The sequence below is a fragment of the Astatotilapia calliptera genome, chromosome 8 (genome assembly GCF_964374335.1).
Source record: "Astatotilapia calliptera chromosome 8, fAstCal68.1, whole genome shotgun sequence".
NCBI lineage: Eukaryota > Metazoa > Chordata > Actinopteri > Cichliformes > Cichlidae > Astatotilapia > Astatotilapia calliptera.
The window spans coordinates 6287297-6302227 of NC_137429.1; the positions used below are offsets into that span (position 1 = coordinate 6287297).

The following is a 14931-nucleotide window of genomic DNA, read 5'->3' on the forward strand; positions in this document are numbered from 1 at the left end:
AAGCCTCATCGCTAACAACAGGAGAGCCGGATGTCCTATTGTTAATAAGTGGCACTCCTGCACTGGTCCAACCAGTATCTGCCTGCATCTGAGTTTGTCAAAGATGCAGAAAACACTGAAAATTCACACACCAAGGGACATGAAAAAAGGTATAAATGGAAACCTTGACCAATCAGAGAAGACTATAAGGCCTTGAGCTGCTGCTGCTGAATCCTGACTTAAATATTGCATGGCATTTAATTAATTTAAAAAACAAAATGCAGAGGTCAAAGGTAAGAGACCATCTTACTTGGCACATCATCGACATCTGAGTGGATTTAGGCGTGAAGTCAGGGTTTTATAAAAAATAACATCATTTAGATGCACGTGACATCTCAGATAACTGCTCGGCCACACTTATTTTAGACAAAGTCTTCATACTGTAAGCTATCCAATTCTTTATTTTAAATAAAATACAAGAACCTTCTGTAGGAACTTTCTTTCTGTAACTTTTGTGGAGGGGATGTGGTCCTAATGGAAAGTCATTCAGAATTGTTGTTTGCTGTACACCATACATACAAAGCATAAACAAGAACCAAAAGTTTGCGCTTTTTCCAGGTTTGACTACTGCTTAGCAAGAAGTTGGCCAGTGTTTGCAGACAAGAGGGCATTTTTCCTGCAAACTACAACAATCTGCTATTGACCAAAGCTACGATAAGAGGGTTTTGGTAAAGCACTCTCTTTGCGACAGCCAGCAACCCCCAGCAGTCACTCTCAGACCAGTTGGAGAATACACATTTTTATCTAGCAACCTGTGGTTGCCAGGATGTTACTGAATGGTTTCTAAGGCTCTGTGACTTAGGCATGAAACATCTTTCAATGACACAGTTGCAGTACAAACACAAGAATAACATCAAACATCAGTCAAAGTTGGAGATAGTGAAGCTGGAGTCAGAAATCCTGTGGAGATTTTTCCCTGGCAGTCTTTAGGTGACTTTAAACAGCAAGTGCTGCCTTCATAATCTGTAAACTGCTGGGAATATTTAAGTCTGTGTGAGTAAATTCACGGCCAAAAATCTGGTTTATTGTGCAGTAATTATTATACTCTGATCTACTTTTATCATGCAATAATAAATATTACTATATTACATTTAAAGACCGATAAATTTCTGGTTTGCACCGATATATAAAAATTTGTAAATACGGCTGTTAATATTGCAAATCCAAGCAGTTGTTGGTCTCTACTAAATACACAAATAAATGACACATCATAGCTCTTGCAGTGACTCTCAACTGTCATGTCTAAGAAGTACACTTATTGTTTTGACATCACATGGCCTCTGTCTCCCCCGGCTGTTTCTTCACTCTGTCTGATACTCTCTGCAAATCTCTCTCTTCCTCACGCACACACACACGCTTTATTCCTTCCACCCTCTCCACACTGACAACGCAGATATCCGACACAGTACATTGCAAATGGACCTAAACTAGATAAGGATACATATAACAACATAATACGCTCTGCAATGTTAAAGTAGCTGTTGGATGATGCTTGGAGTCTGCAGCAGCAGTCAGGCAGATTAGATCACATTTGGAGGCAAGGGGGTTTTGGGTGTGGCTGGTCCAGACAGCCCATAAAAAAAAAACATCCATTAGCAGCACAGTTGAGTTCATAAAGGAAGATGCATGTAATAGTAGCCATCATACATCCACCTTTTCTCGGACCTCCATTACCACTGTAGCAAAACCTCTTTTTAAATGTCAAAGCAGACCAAAAATTCACATTTGAACCCAGATCTCCTGCTTCTCGAATGACCTTTGGCGCAGATGCTTTGTTTGTTATGTGAGCCCTCATGTTTGAGGAGACAGTGCAACCAACTGACCAGTTGACTTGTTTTACATGTGGTGAGGCCAGCAACTGCATTGCATCAGTTTTGGTAAAGCTTTAGATAGAACTTAATTAAAAGGTATGTATTTACAAAGTGTTTGTTATCATAAGAAATCCCTTATAATACAATTTATTGCTATATTAATATTCTTGAAAATCTATAACTAGTTATAAAAAAACTAAAACTTAAAGACTTTAATAAAAGCCTTGAGTTTCTTATAAATGTTTGCAGCACTATAACAAGTCATTGTTTTTTTAATTGTTTATTAATAGTATTACATACTGTACTATGCACTTTATTTGTACTTAACCATAAATTTCTTAACAGTTAAATATAGTATTTGCATATAACAGATACTGAATGAAAACATAAATGACCCCACTAAGAGCTGTCACCTGAATCTCTGACTGCTGTTTTGTTTTTTAACTCAAACCAGAAGGCAACTAAAAACATTTAAACATTTACAAGTTAAAGAGCCAGGACATGGAAGAGAGCTTCAAGAATGGAACTAGACTGAGAATCGGTGAAGAATATTGCTCCGTAAATGTTGCATCAACCATAGACTGAATAGAATAGATGGACATAGCCACCACCCACTGGTTTGTTGAGTCTCATTTCAAAGCCTCAATTTTAACATTTTGGAAGCCACTATGTTGGCGTTAAGGAGCCAGAAGTGGCCTTATTTGAACAACAGATGACAACTTCAGCCAATGCAATCAAGTTTGATTAGAAAAGTGCATCCATAGACTGTAGACCGGTTGCATCACACAGACACCTACTAATCGGTGCAATCAGAACAAATAAAATATTACAGACTTCTTAAGAGTTTGCTATGCCAAGACATGCTAAGTGGCATGCAACTGCGATAAAAATGCTCCCAGAGCCACCAACTTCAAAAGGGGTCTAATTGAGTAAATCCAAATAAAAATTTTAAATAAACAAGCGCAGCACAGTTAGCACTGTTGGCTCACAGCAAGGTCCTGGATTTGATTTCTTTGTGGAGTTTGGATTTTCTATCCACATGTGGGTGGGTTATCTCGGCTTTCTTCCACAACCCAAAGACATGCATGGGGTTAGGTTAATTGCTGTAGGTGTGAATGTGAATTTAAATTGGTTTCTGTCTTTATATGCTACCCAGACAGACTGGTGACGTGCTGACGGTGCACTTGCTTCTTGGCTTAAAACAATTGAGATAGGATCCAGCCCCCCCGTGAGGTTGAAGAGGTGACCGTAAGAAAACATGGCAAAAAGAAGCTGGGTGGACGGACTTCTGTGTGTTTTAGATGACCATGTTAGGGCATCATGCAGAGCCATGGGTAAGAAAAAATGGGTCACAGTTTGATTTTGCTGCCCCCATTGGTCAAAACATCCTATGAGTATCAGTCTAAGCAGTGAGCTATTTCAATGACCTGATTACAACCTGCCAACATCAGCAAACTCCCTCTCACACTGAGATCCAGAAAGTTGTTTCGAAATCATCAGGACCAATCAAGGAGGCACTACTGAGGATAGAAAAACCACAAGGGGCTTGAGAAGATTAGCGTGCTATCACTATGGAGACTGATGAGGCTAACCACAGCTCTACAAATGAGCCTGAGAGAAATGTAATAAAAGGACGGAGGAGTTTAACTCGATATAATTTCAATACAGCCCTAAGTCGTGCATTTCACCTGTGCAACACATCCACCAAGTCTTCTGTTAATGAGAGCAGAGCGTTCTCACTACACAATGGAAAGGTCAGCCCTATCATAACAACGCTTTAGTTTGAATTAAAGTGACTAAACCCTGTGGTGATTTCCACAAAAGTGCCATCTAATCCCTGGCGTTAATGGTCAGCATGTGTCAAACTATATGTCAAATCTGCTTTTTACCTCCTGACTTCTCAAGAAAGAAGGATAGAGCTCGCAGGACAAGTATGAAGGGTTCAAATGAGGGGCTGAGTCCACAGGCACGATTACAGCCACTTACCTAGAAGAGACAGAGAGATACAAGTCAATCAGAGTTCACCTTCACTGTGAAACTAACTATAATATATGACTGAATGTATACATCTGTGTATTCAGTTATAGTTTTTCTTTTTTATCTGGGACTTTCTGTCTGTCTGTCTGGGGTCAACTTCAGTCTCCTGCTGGCGCTCTGCCAGCTGTTTCCTAGGCAACCAGATACACGAGCCACAAATAGCACTGCGAGCAGAGTATTCATTCGCCGCGCCAGGGCCATATGAAACCTCATCACACTCCTTCACATTTCACATCCCTCCACAGCAACAGATAGATCTCATTAAAGAAAATGCGAAACTATGATTTGAGTTATTTCATATTATGTATGTATTTATATAAAAGACTTGTATTTATATAAAAGACTGTGTCAGACAGTGGATGATCTGATTGGTTGCACTAAGGCCCAGTATGAGATCAATGTGGTTTATTTTTAACTATTAGTCACACAAAATCCAAAATGAAATATCTGGAGCTGAAAATTAGCTCAAAAGGTCACATTGAATGACTGATTAATCATTTCAGTTACTTATAAAACACCACAGAACACACCAAGGATTTTTTTTAGATCTTTTTATTGGCATATTCAACTCAAATCTAAATGTAATCTAAGCAGTTTTAGGAAGCTGAAATGTAATTTTTGGTTATTGAGGAAAAAAAATCTTTAAAAGACCTAAGATTACCAACTGAGATGATAAAGTCATCAGGGAAATATTTACTGGGGTGATAAATCAAGTGAAACTTCTTCTTGCAACCAGTGGAGTTGACCCTTTTGCCCATAATAATGCAGGTTTATGTTTTTCCCCACTTCCTTTAAAGTTGTCTTATTATCAGGGCTGGACTGGTAATCTAACATACCGTGCATTTTCCCGCTGGGCTGCCGCACTTTTGGGTAGATGGCCGTACAAGCACTAACGTCACCCATTACAGCCATAGCTCCTCCACTAATAGGAGATGATGATGAAGTTTTATTACTTCTTCTCATTTTCAGAGAGTGTTTCTGGGTCCCCTCACATCAAAATTAGAAGTTAGCATGCTTTCTTTTTTTTAGCCTGGTTACAAGACTCGATAAATTTTGCACGCTCTCTAACGCTTTTAGAAGTTGCTCGTCGCCTGTGTGATGACTAAACCGCCAAAAAACCTCCTTAAGGATCAACTGAAATTACACTGGATTTGAATATTACATTACACTTTCATCTGGTCGTCTTTGGAGATCAAACGCTAATACTGTATATCCAACAAACTCTGGAAGCTAGTGTGTATTTACTCTAATCCATGTGGAATGATAACCCTGCCTGACATTATAAAGGTTAATTAGACATGAACTTTCCATTATGGATACTGATAGCTCATCCTAATCCATGTATTCACACACTGCAAATGTAGTCTCCGAGGTCCCTAACACACACACACACAGACACACAAGCACACACACGCACACATATACACACACACACACAAAGACAGGCAAAATGCATACTTGAACGACGCAGTTACTTCAGTACCGGGATCCTGACCCCACTCTAGTAAGCATGCTCAGTAAAGATGTAGAAAAATGACCCAGGCAACAACACTTTGGCAGGCTGTCATGGCAACACATCAAGTAGCAGTCATGTGGCCACTGGCTGACGATGAGGGAAGAAGAGTACAGAATGAAGGAAAGAGGAACAATAACGGGGTAAAGACAACCAAAAGCAATGGGTAATAGGGGTGTGAATAAAAAAAGGAAGAAGCAGAGATGAGAATAAAAGATTAAAGACCCTGGAAATTATCAGGTGAGTGAGGTGAAACGGTCAGCGAATGAAGAAATGGAAAAAGGGAAATGAACGGGTTTTGAGCCTCCATGTTTTAGATACCTAATCCTAAACATCCCTAAGGGGTATCAGATCAGATAAGTGCTTAATATTGTCTGTCTGCCAATACTGAGTCTGATTCTATTATTGAATTTAACATATATCTAACAAAGAGTACATAGGTATGAGCCTTATAAATTTGAGACTAAATACGGAAGGTTCCCATTTAAAACTACAAATTTATTGATGTGATATGCAAGCAAGCAGAGAAATCTAATCACAGTTAGTAAAGCCGGCTTTAAACGTGTATTCTTTCTAATGGCCACCAGGGGGTAACAAGATTAGTTGAAAAATAAGGCAGTTTCCACAGTCTATAAGAAAACTAGCCTACTTCTCCCTCAATCTTTGATCCCTTTAAACTTCGCAGGTGGATCTTATTCACCGTCAGTCAGTTTCAAAGCATATACATCTACAACACATTATTCAATTATAGATGTCATTAGAAAACAAGAAATCAGGGTAGGATGACAGTAAAAATTGAGTAGGAGCTGTGAGATCTACACCTTGTGTGCTACATTTTCAAAAAACAAAGGCAGCAACATCGAAAAGGGTGAAAAAAGAAATCATTACTAAAGGGTGATGTCACAGGGTCTACATCCATCTTTTAAATACTAAGATATTTATCATTCTGTTGGAGCCCCTGGCCCTACAGAAGTACAGGACTAAAACAAGAGTACAAATGCCAGTTAATGAGCTAATATGACCTAATGAAACAATATTTTTCTCTGGAAACTGTATTAGAAAAAAATGTAGCTGTTACATTCAAGGACTACAGCTTTGCGTGTTCACATCCTCTTTGGATGGAAAGAGTTGGCTGGGTTGTTTTCTTTTTCAGCTTTATCTTCACCTGCATTTACTGCAAAACTCTATAAAACTTAAAACTTGAAAATCTACTTTCACTTACAAGAATTTTTCATGTGACACTTGTTTGTGGCACATAAAGATATATCCCGAGGTTGCCTGCAGAAATACACCAAAGTCCAAATCATCTGTAAGCTACAAGGAAGAAGAATGAAAAAAAGGCAATCTGTCAAGGAAAGTGTGAAGATGTGACTCATATACAAGCCGAGAAACAAAAAATCTGGAAATCAAGAGACCGTGGTTCTTTCTTTTTCCTTTTTTAAAATTAAGTAATGAAAATCGAAAATCTCCCAGACAACATAAGGGATAAAAGTCATTGTAATTGCATGACAAGGTCATATTTAGACTGTAGAAATTTGGTGTTTGCACCTATTTGTGCTAGAACCGCACAATCTAATCAATTATTTTATTGTATATGAGTGCTGTTTTTATGCTGATATTACTGTGAACACTGGTGTGTGCATGCCTGAATGACAGAGACAAATAGACTGAAACAGTAAGAGAGACGCACAGAGGGTGTGCCTGCCTCTTTGATGATGTTCTGTAAGGGTTCTGTTTGTAGGATGCTGTTCATATTGTACACAACACAATCAGATCATATTTCCTCCTAACTGCAAAGTTAGCTGTGATGGTGAATTATGACATGATTGATGATGGCACCATTCGCTGTAAACATACATGGTTTTCACACACAAACAGTCACGCACACACATGCAGACGATGATGACGTGTGTCTCAGTGTGTGAGGAACAGTCTGGGTATTTCCAGCAGGCGACCTGCCAGTACTCTCAAGTGTTCTCATCCAGAAACCCCTCTGCCTTCTGCCTTTCCTCATTCTACTCACATCATTACTGCAATTGATCCTTTTACCCTCATATTTGTCATTTTATGTTAATTATACTCCCCCATCTATTGTTATCGTGTGGAAACAGGTAACCCTTTGAATGAGGTTTATTTTGGCACTTGCTGCTAAAAGTCAAACTATAGACTTTATATGAGATGGATGTAGTAACAGTGACATGACCTACTTGCGAAACCTTGGCTTTTTAGCTGTTGCCATCTTGTATGGGACTTAAAGATACCAATAGTCTCTCCTTAGTGATTTAAAATACAGATACAGACCCAGTGCATCGATTTCTGTAAAGTTTATGGCTCTTGGAGTTTTTTTATTTGGGGGTTTTAGTCTTTAGTTGCAGTTACTTTTGTAATCACTTTTCTGTTTACATCTTGAGTAGTGAGCCGTATTTACTTCTTTGTGTTTCAGTGTGGTAGAGGTTCCCAAATTTTGTTTCTTGTTAAAGCTTTGTCTCAGTTTGCCATTGTTACTTCCTGTTTTATTTTGGTACTGTGACAGCCAGTGGGCTGGCCTTGTTTTCTTGTTTTCTGTCTCTTTCAGGTATCCAGCAGGTGCAGCTGACCCAATTATGGATGCAGCACACCTGAGAAGGCCAGACTCAGTGCATTATAAAGCTACTTTAACTGAACCTCCGGCTCTTTGCCTGTGGCTCATTATGCTCCCTTGGATATGTTCTGATTGGTGCATTCAGTCATGGTTGTTGTACCATTTAAATTTGTTTGGGTTTCTTTAATTTATTTCATTAAAATATCATACAGCCTTTAAAAGCCTGTGTGTGGTCTAACCCTCTGCACTTTTCCCCTCTATACCTGTCTGTTATCACTGGATTCCATCTATGTGAATTTTGAGGTTGTTGAGAAGTTGATTGCTGGATCTCTTTACCTTTATTTTAGTAGCAAGGGTACAGCAAGCAGAGCAAAAAACAAAACAAAACAAAAAAAAAAACAGAAGAGGCAGAGAAGCACTGAGGGTGAAAGTGGGAAGACAGAGTGAGACAAAGGAAGAGCATTTATAAATGAGAGACTGTAAGTGAGGATGAGTTGTCATTCATGGGAAGAAAGGGAGAAACGAAAGGAGAAAGTAAGGAAAAGACTGGATGATTTAAAGTGACAGACATGAAAGAAAAGAGATGTGCACGTTTCCTCTAAAACGATTACATCACCCTCTTATGCTCCTGTTGCCATGGCTACAGAGTCACATTAGACTAATCATAACACTGTAACACCTTCACTATCTTTGCCTTGCTAGCTCCATCCATGAGCTCCAGGCTCTCTACGTTTGACTGTGTCTCGTCTGCCACTTCCTGTTAGTTGGTTTGGATAAAAGGTGGCTACTTTGCTTTCTGACTACAGAAATAGACCACCCCCCAAAGGGCTTTGTTAGACAGTTTCAAGCAGAAGATTTGATTGCACTCTGGAGGTGGAGTTGGTAGTCAGTTAGTTCTGCTGGGCAAGCTTCAGTGCAAGCACATAATTTGGTTGGAGGCCAATGTGGTAATGCACAGATTGCCCACTTGCCAACAGGTCTCCTTTCTGTTTACATAAAATCAGCAGGGACTCTCATGAATGTGACAAATATCCTCAGTGGTTAGGCCTGCTCTATTATACCAAGAGCCATCATGATGATTATTCTTGTCAGTATTAAAAATTCTTATTTAACATAACTATTCACAGTTTAACAATCAGCATGCATTTTCTGAACTACAGGAACATTGTGATCTTTATGGTTTTTAGACAGATTCTTATTGATCAGAGCCTCTTCTCTCTCTCTATCATCTTGACTAAAGCCAAGGTTTAGTCATATTTTGAGTTGTGATTATTTCCAGTATAACCTCATTTACGTGAACTTGGCAGGGATTAAATTTATATCTGAAATATGTTGATTTCAGAAAAACAAAAACCTGAAAGAACAGCGGTAAAAACGAATAAAACACATCTAAATTAAGTGCTAGTAAAAAAAAAGGTTGAATGAGGAGATAATGCTCACATAAGAAGGACAGCATGAATTATTTCAGCAATTCCCTGAAAACCGGCAATACTGTGTGCACAGTCAATTAAGAAAGTACTCAATCGATCGAGGAACTATGACTCTTGTCCATCACAAGTGAAGACGAAGGAAGTTGAATATACAGAACCAGAGAGCTGGCAGAGGAACACTGGGGGTGATGGATGAGTCAGCATGGTCAGCTTGTTAAATGTTGAGTTGTGTGTCTCCCTCTGTCTTTGGTTGGTCAAAAGATTAGTTTCACTTTTTGGATATTGCTGGGTTTTAGTCTCTGTCTTGGTTTAATTAGTTTAGCTTCCCAGTGCTTGCCTGTCTGTCTCTACGTGTTTGTGTCTTCGTCTTTCTTAATCTCCTGCTAGTTGTTTCCTTGCTGCTGCTCTGTGTATGTATAGTGCATTTCCTTTCCGTGTTTGTAATTTCCTGCACTTTTTTAAGTTTAGCATTTTTTGATATAGTACTTCCCCTCCTTCATGCACTGTATTGTTGACTTTTTAAATAAGATTGACTTTTGGTTTTCTCATCAAGTCTTTTGTGTATGCATTTAGGTCAACACTACCAGTGAGTTTTGTCTTTTTTTATTTTTGGGGATGGTCCTGTGGGGCGTGTGGAGGTGCACTGTCGCAGAACAAACAAAGCAAATGTGAAAATCGAGGCAATACACCAATCATTATGCTTTGATTATCGTGTTTTAGGAATCCAAAATCACATGCGATTTGATGAACTTCCAGCCCTAATGGTGGCAGAAGAAAGAGTATTTTATACCTTATTCTTTTAGGTTACTGCTAATTAAACTGTTTTTTAAAAACTGAAACTGCCCACATATCCATTTCTATGTTAGTCCACACAGATTTGATGATGAACTTTTCTATCCTACTTAAACCTATTAAACACATCCATATGGACAACTTGTTGATGTGAGAAACAATTTACACTTTTTATTTTCTGCCTAAAGTGAACACAAATATATTAAATAGAATATACATATAATGTACAACAAAGTAAAAGCAAGCATGCACATGAAAAACCCTCTAAGGAACCTATTTATTAAACCAGCCTCACTTAATAGCAGTTTCGTCAACTGTTGGATGACAACATAAAAAGGTCTGATGAAAAATACAAAACATGCTTCAAGATTTTGTACTTTTTCTTTAAGGTTTGGCCCATCATGTCACAGCCCCTGAGATCTCATCTTATCTTGTGCTCTGTGGGTTGGAAATTGTATAGCACAGCTGAAATCTGGATGTTTTCGAGTAGAGCTACTGCACTGCTGGTGTAGGTACTGAACAGTGATCTAGAGCTGACACGCTGCAAGCTTTTCTGCAAACTATGGCTCCTTCTGAGAGTGCTGCTGCTTAGTCAGTCACTCCAACATTAAGCTAATTCACTAGCTATATGGTGTGTGTGCACATTTTACATTTTTTTTTACAGTCTTTGGCATAAAGTGATACTAGAAGAAGTCCCCTCTCAGCAACAACGGTATTCACCGATGGGATTTATTACTTTTATACCTGCTACATCGGCTCCACACATCAAATAGACCAAAATTGAAGGTGTGTGTTTGTTTTAATATGATGAAAATATCTTGGGGACAAGCTATGAAAATGACCACTAGCTTCTTATGTTAACCAAAGCTCACAAACAGAAGACTTTCTCTTCCCTTTCCATCATTAGCTGATAACTTGTCCACTCATAACTTAAAAGACTGACCACAAAATATTGCCTTTAAGCATTTACCTTCCTTTTTTCACTATTTATTAAAAACTGATTAAAAGAGACCTCAAATATAGTAATTTGACAAAAAAGGAAAAACAAGTTCTTTGTATACTGTCCTCACAAGAAACATGAGCATCAGTTGTTTCAGCCAATACCCCAAATCAACATAATGTACTGCTCACTTAACTGAGAAAGTTCTCAATTGATCGAAGAATTATGCCTCTTGTCCATCACAGTGAAAGAGGAAGGAGAGTGAATATAGCAGGGCTAGAGAGCTGGCAGAGGAGCAACACTGTGGTTAATTAATGAGTCAACACAGAAGAGCATTTGCTGGTTTTTAAAATGACCACAACTCTTCCATAACAACCTGGTCCCAAAGCAATTCATGAAACCTTTTCCAGAACTTTCAAGCCTGTGTATTTCAATTTGAAGTGTCTTTAAAGTGTCTGGTTTTCTCAGATAAATATTTCACCAATACTTGAAGAGCAGTTCCTGCAGGGCAACCTTTTCTAAAGATGCAACACAAATGAGCAGATAACTGTTTTGCTAACCCTAAGCTCTTACTTCACTGCTTGAAAAATATTCCTCTATGCACATATACACATTTAATGTTTTAATGTGACTCATTTTAGGAGTGTGCCACTGTGTACTGAGACCATGGCAGATAAAATCACCCTGTCAAAAAAGTGGGATTTTCCCTACACAGCCATCCCCAGAGTTTAAAGAGAATGGTCCGAAAAAACTGATCCAGTTCCAGTAAGCAGGAGTTCTCTGGGCAAAATACCAGAGCAGAATTGTTAGACTGCTTTGTGCTGAAAGGAAGGTGATAAAAACCTGTAGAACCTTGAAGCAGATGGACTACAGCAGCAAAAGCCCACACTGGGTGCCTCTCCTGTCAAGAAGAACAGGAAACTGAGGCCACAATTCTTACAAGTTCACCTAAATTGGACAAAAGCCGGGTCTGCTGAGTCTCGATTAACTACTGTGACATTCAGATGGTAGGTTCAGAATATGAAAGCATGGATTCATCCTGCCTTGAATCAGTAGTTAGGGCTGCTGGTGGTGTAATGATGTGAGGAATCATTTCTTGGCACGCTTTGCGTCCCTTAGTAGGAACTGAACATTGTTTAAATACCACCTGCTGACCATGTCACATAGTGTTGCTGACATGTCCCTCCCTTTATGACCACAGTGTATCCATCTTTCCATTGACTACTTCTAACAGGATAACTCTCCATGTCACAAAGCTCAATAAGGGGTTCAGTTAAAATGTAAATAATTTACTGTTAATTCACTGTTAATTAACCTTTCATTCAGCTGTTAATGAGTCTATAGGAATAAAAAACGGAAGATCTAAATAAAGACAAACGGATGCTGTACAGATATTCTATTTTCTGATGATTAAGAGCTGATTAAAGCACAGATCTGGGAGAGAAAAAAAAAGATCTGCAATCCTGGGTGCTAGTCAACTGCTGAGTACGGCAAACACAGCAATGTACTTTTGGAACAGATTCGTTGAGTGCAGGCCAAGAAGTGGAACCAACTTATTTTGCTTTTCTCTTTCACCGTATCACTTCCAAGTAACTTGTCTTTGTCTCTACATGCATGTGGGTGTGTGAGTAAGCAAGAGGGGGTAAAGAGTGAAAACCTTTCAAATGAAGCAGCCATGATAAAAGCACAGGGCTTCATTCTGTTCCTGTGAAGTGTGAAAAATGGAGCCAAGTGCAGCATTCTGCTCCACGGCTGCCTCAGCAAAAACACAATATGTTGGCTCTAAAGGACCCTGCTGGCAGGAACTCTCACCCCAAAGAATTACACCAGCTTCATTATACCGTGTGCTGCTTATTTGGCTAGAATATCTATACAAACAATAAACTGGGGAGGGACTGAAAATCAGTGCATGATGAATAGTGCATCAATATACTATGTATTAACACCAAGTATTAAAGTCTGCTCCTCTAAATCCACACATTTCTTATCATCACTTCATCAAAAGCATCTTGTTGCTAAATGCTTGATTTAATATCATTATCTTTTTCTGTATTCACCCTCAAATTCTTTTAATAATTTTTATAGCCGTGTGTGTGGGATTCAAGGACACTTGGTTGACTCAGCATGCTCGACTACATCACATACATTCACAATGCAGCATGCTTGAATGAGACTCTAGACCTTTTAATCTGTATTATTGCAGCTACTTTAACCTTTCCAACAAGAAAGAGTCCTTCACCACAGATGTAATCTGAAAACGTAGCTAAATAGTGACTGAATGGCCATTTTGACAGCACTCCATTATTGTTTTCTTTTCATAGACTGAAAGCCAAATAAAGATGTTGTAATATGCTTTTTTTTTTTTAAAAAAAAAGGAAAGTTGTAACAATGAAGATTCGTTATAAAATTATTGTGTTGATTAATGAAAAAGTTCTTTGCAAATGCTTTCGCTTTCGTCCGTCTTGTGCCGGTCCAAGAATTTCACCTCTAGCGGCACAATGCGAATACCCCCGGCCGTCCCTTCGTCATGTCAAATACTTCCAACAGCTGTTCAGGAGGTCTTGCTCCTAAAGAAAAATAATTGAAGTCTTTACTATAAATCAGATGCTTATTTTTGTAATTGGAAGTGTAAGATTGCATTAAAAGATGCATAAACAATTTCTTGGGGCAAAATCAGCACCAGTCCACTTATAAGTTTCACATCTTATCGTTTTTAAAGTGGAGTTTGTTATTATTAGCAACTTTTAAAAATCTCTTCACTTTACTGGTTTCCTCTAATGCTGTTTCCACCCCATTGGTACATGATGCCATGGGTGTGACTTGAGTATAACGTTGCAGACTTTCTGAGCAAGCCAGCAGAATTTCAGAATGGGCCATCTCGTCAGTTAATGTCACGCTGTGCAGTCAGCACTTCCTGCTCTCAGGGAATGGCTTGCAATATGGCACTCATAGTACAACCTGGCCAAACTCTACCAATGGCTCATAACACTGTCTGAAGACTTATCAGATATCCCCGGCAATGTCCGTCTCAACAGGAATGGTGAACTGTACGGGAGGACAGCCAGCTCTGTGCTTGCAAAATGCTATGCCGGCATTCCAACTGGGATTAAACCCCGGTGTAGGGTAACCTGTCTGACTCCACCCAGCACCGCCCTCTGGAAGAGAAGGAAACTCAAGCCAATGTGTAAATACTCTCACGTTGCTTAGAACTAGAGATGGCACGATACCACTTTTTTATGTCCGATACCGATACCGATATCATAAATTTGGATATCTGCCGATACCGATATGAATCCGATATAGTGTTTTTTAATCAACAAAACTGTTTTTTAAATATCTTGCTGCATTTTGCAAGTCTGCAAGTTCATACTCAAGTTTAAAACAACAACTACACTAAAGCTATTCTGTTATACCTGTATACAAAAAAAATATTTCATAGTTCAGCAATACTGATCAATCTAATAAACTTAAACCTACACCATCCTCACTATTCTGGTATTTTAAAGAGTACTTAGCGTAAATATTAAGCAACCTAACTAATAGGGTTCCAACTCCCAGCAACAACAAAAATAAATAAATAAAAAATAGGGAACCACCCCTCACGCTCCACCTCATGATACTTAATCGGCGTAATCAACCTTAATTTGATGAAGTGTGAAAAAAATGCACAGAAATCAATTATTTTTCAAGAAATATTAAATAGATTCAACATCTTTCTTCAACAAAATTGCAGACTGCACAGATGGTACCTTCCCAAAGGAAAAAGTACTATAGCTTACTAGGGTATA

General features: G+C 38.8%; 1 protein-coding gene, 1 long non-coding RNA gene and 1 other non-coding gene across 4 annotated transcripts in view; 1 reads left to right on the top strand and 2 right to left on the bottom strand.

The window, feature by feature from the left end:
• LOC113028107 (uncharacterized) overlaps positions 1 to 14931 on the top strand; it is a 460838-nt gene that overhangs the window by 223698 nt on the left and 222209 nt on the right. The gene's annotated exons all lie outside the window — the stretch shown is intronic.
• ank3b (ankyrin 3b) overlaps positions 1 to 14931 on the bottom strand; it is a 177849-nt gene that overhangs the window by 131882 nt on the left and 31036 nt on the right. The gene's annotated exons all lie outside the window — the stretch shown is intronic.
• Positions 13559 to 13726, bottom strand: LOC145430555 (18S ribosomal RNA). Its single transcript, XR_013911133.1, has one exon. It is a non-coding gene; the product is annotated as an 18S ribosomal RNA (ribosomal RNA).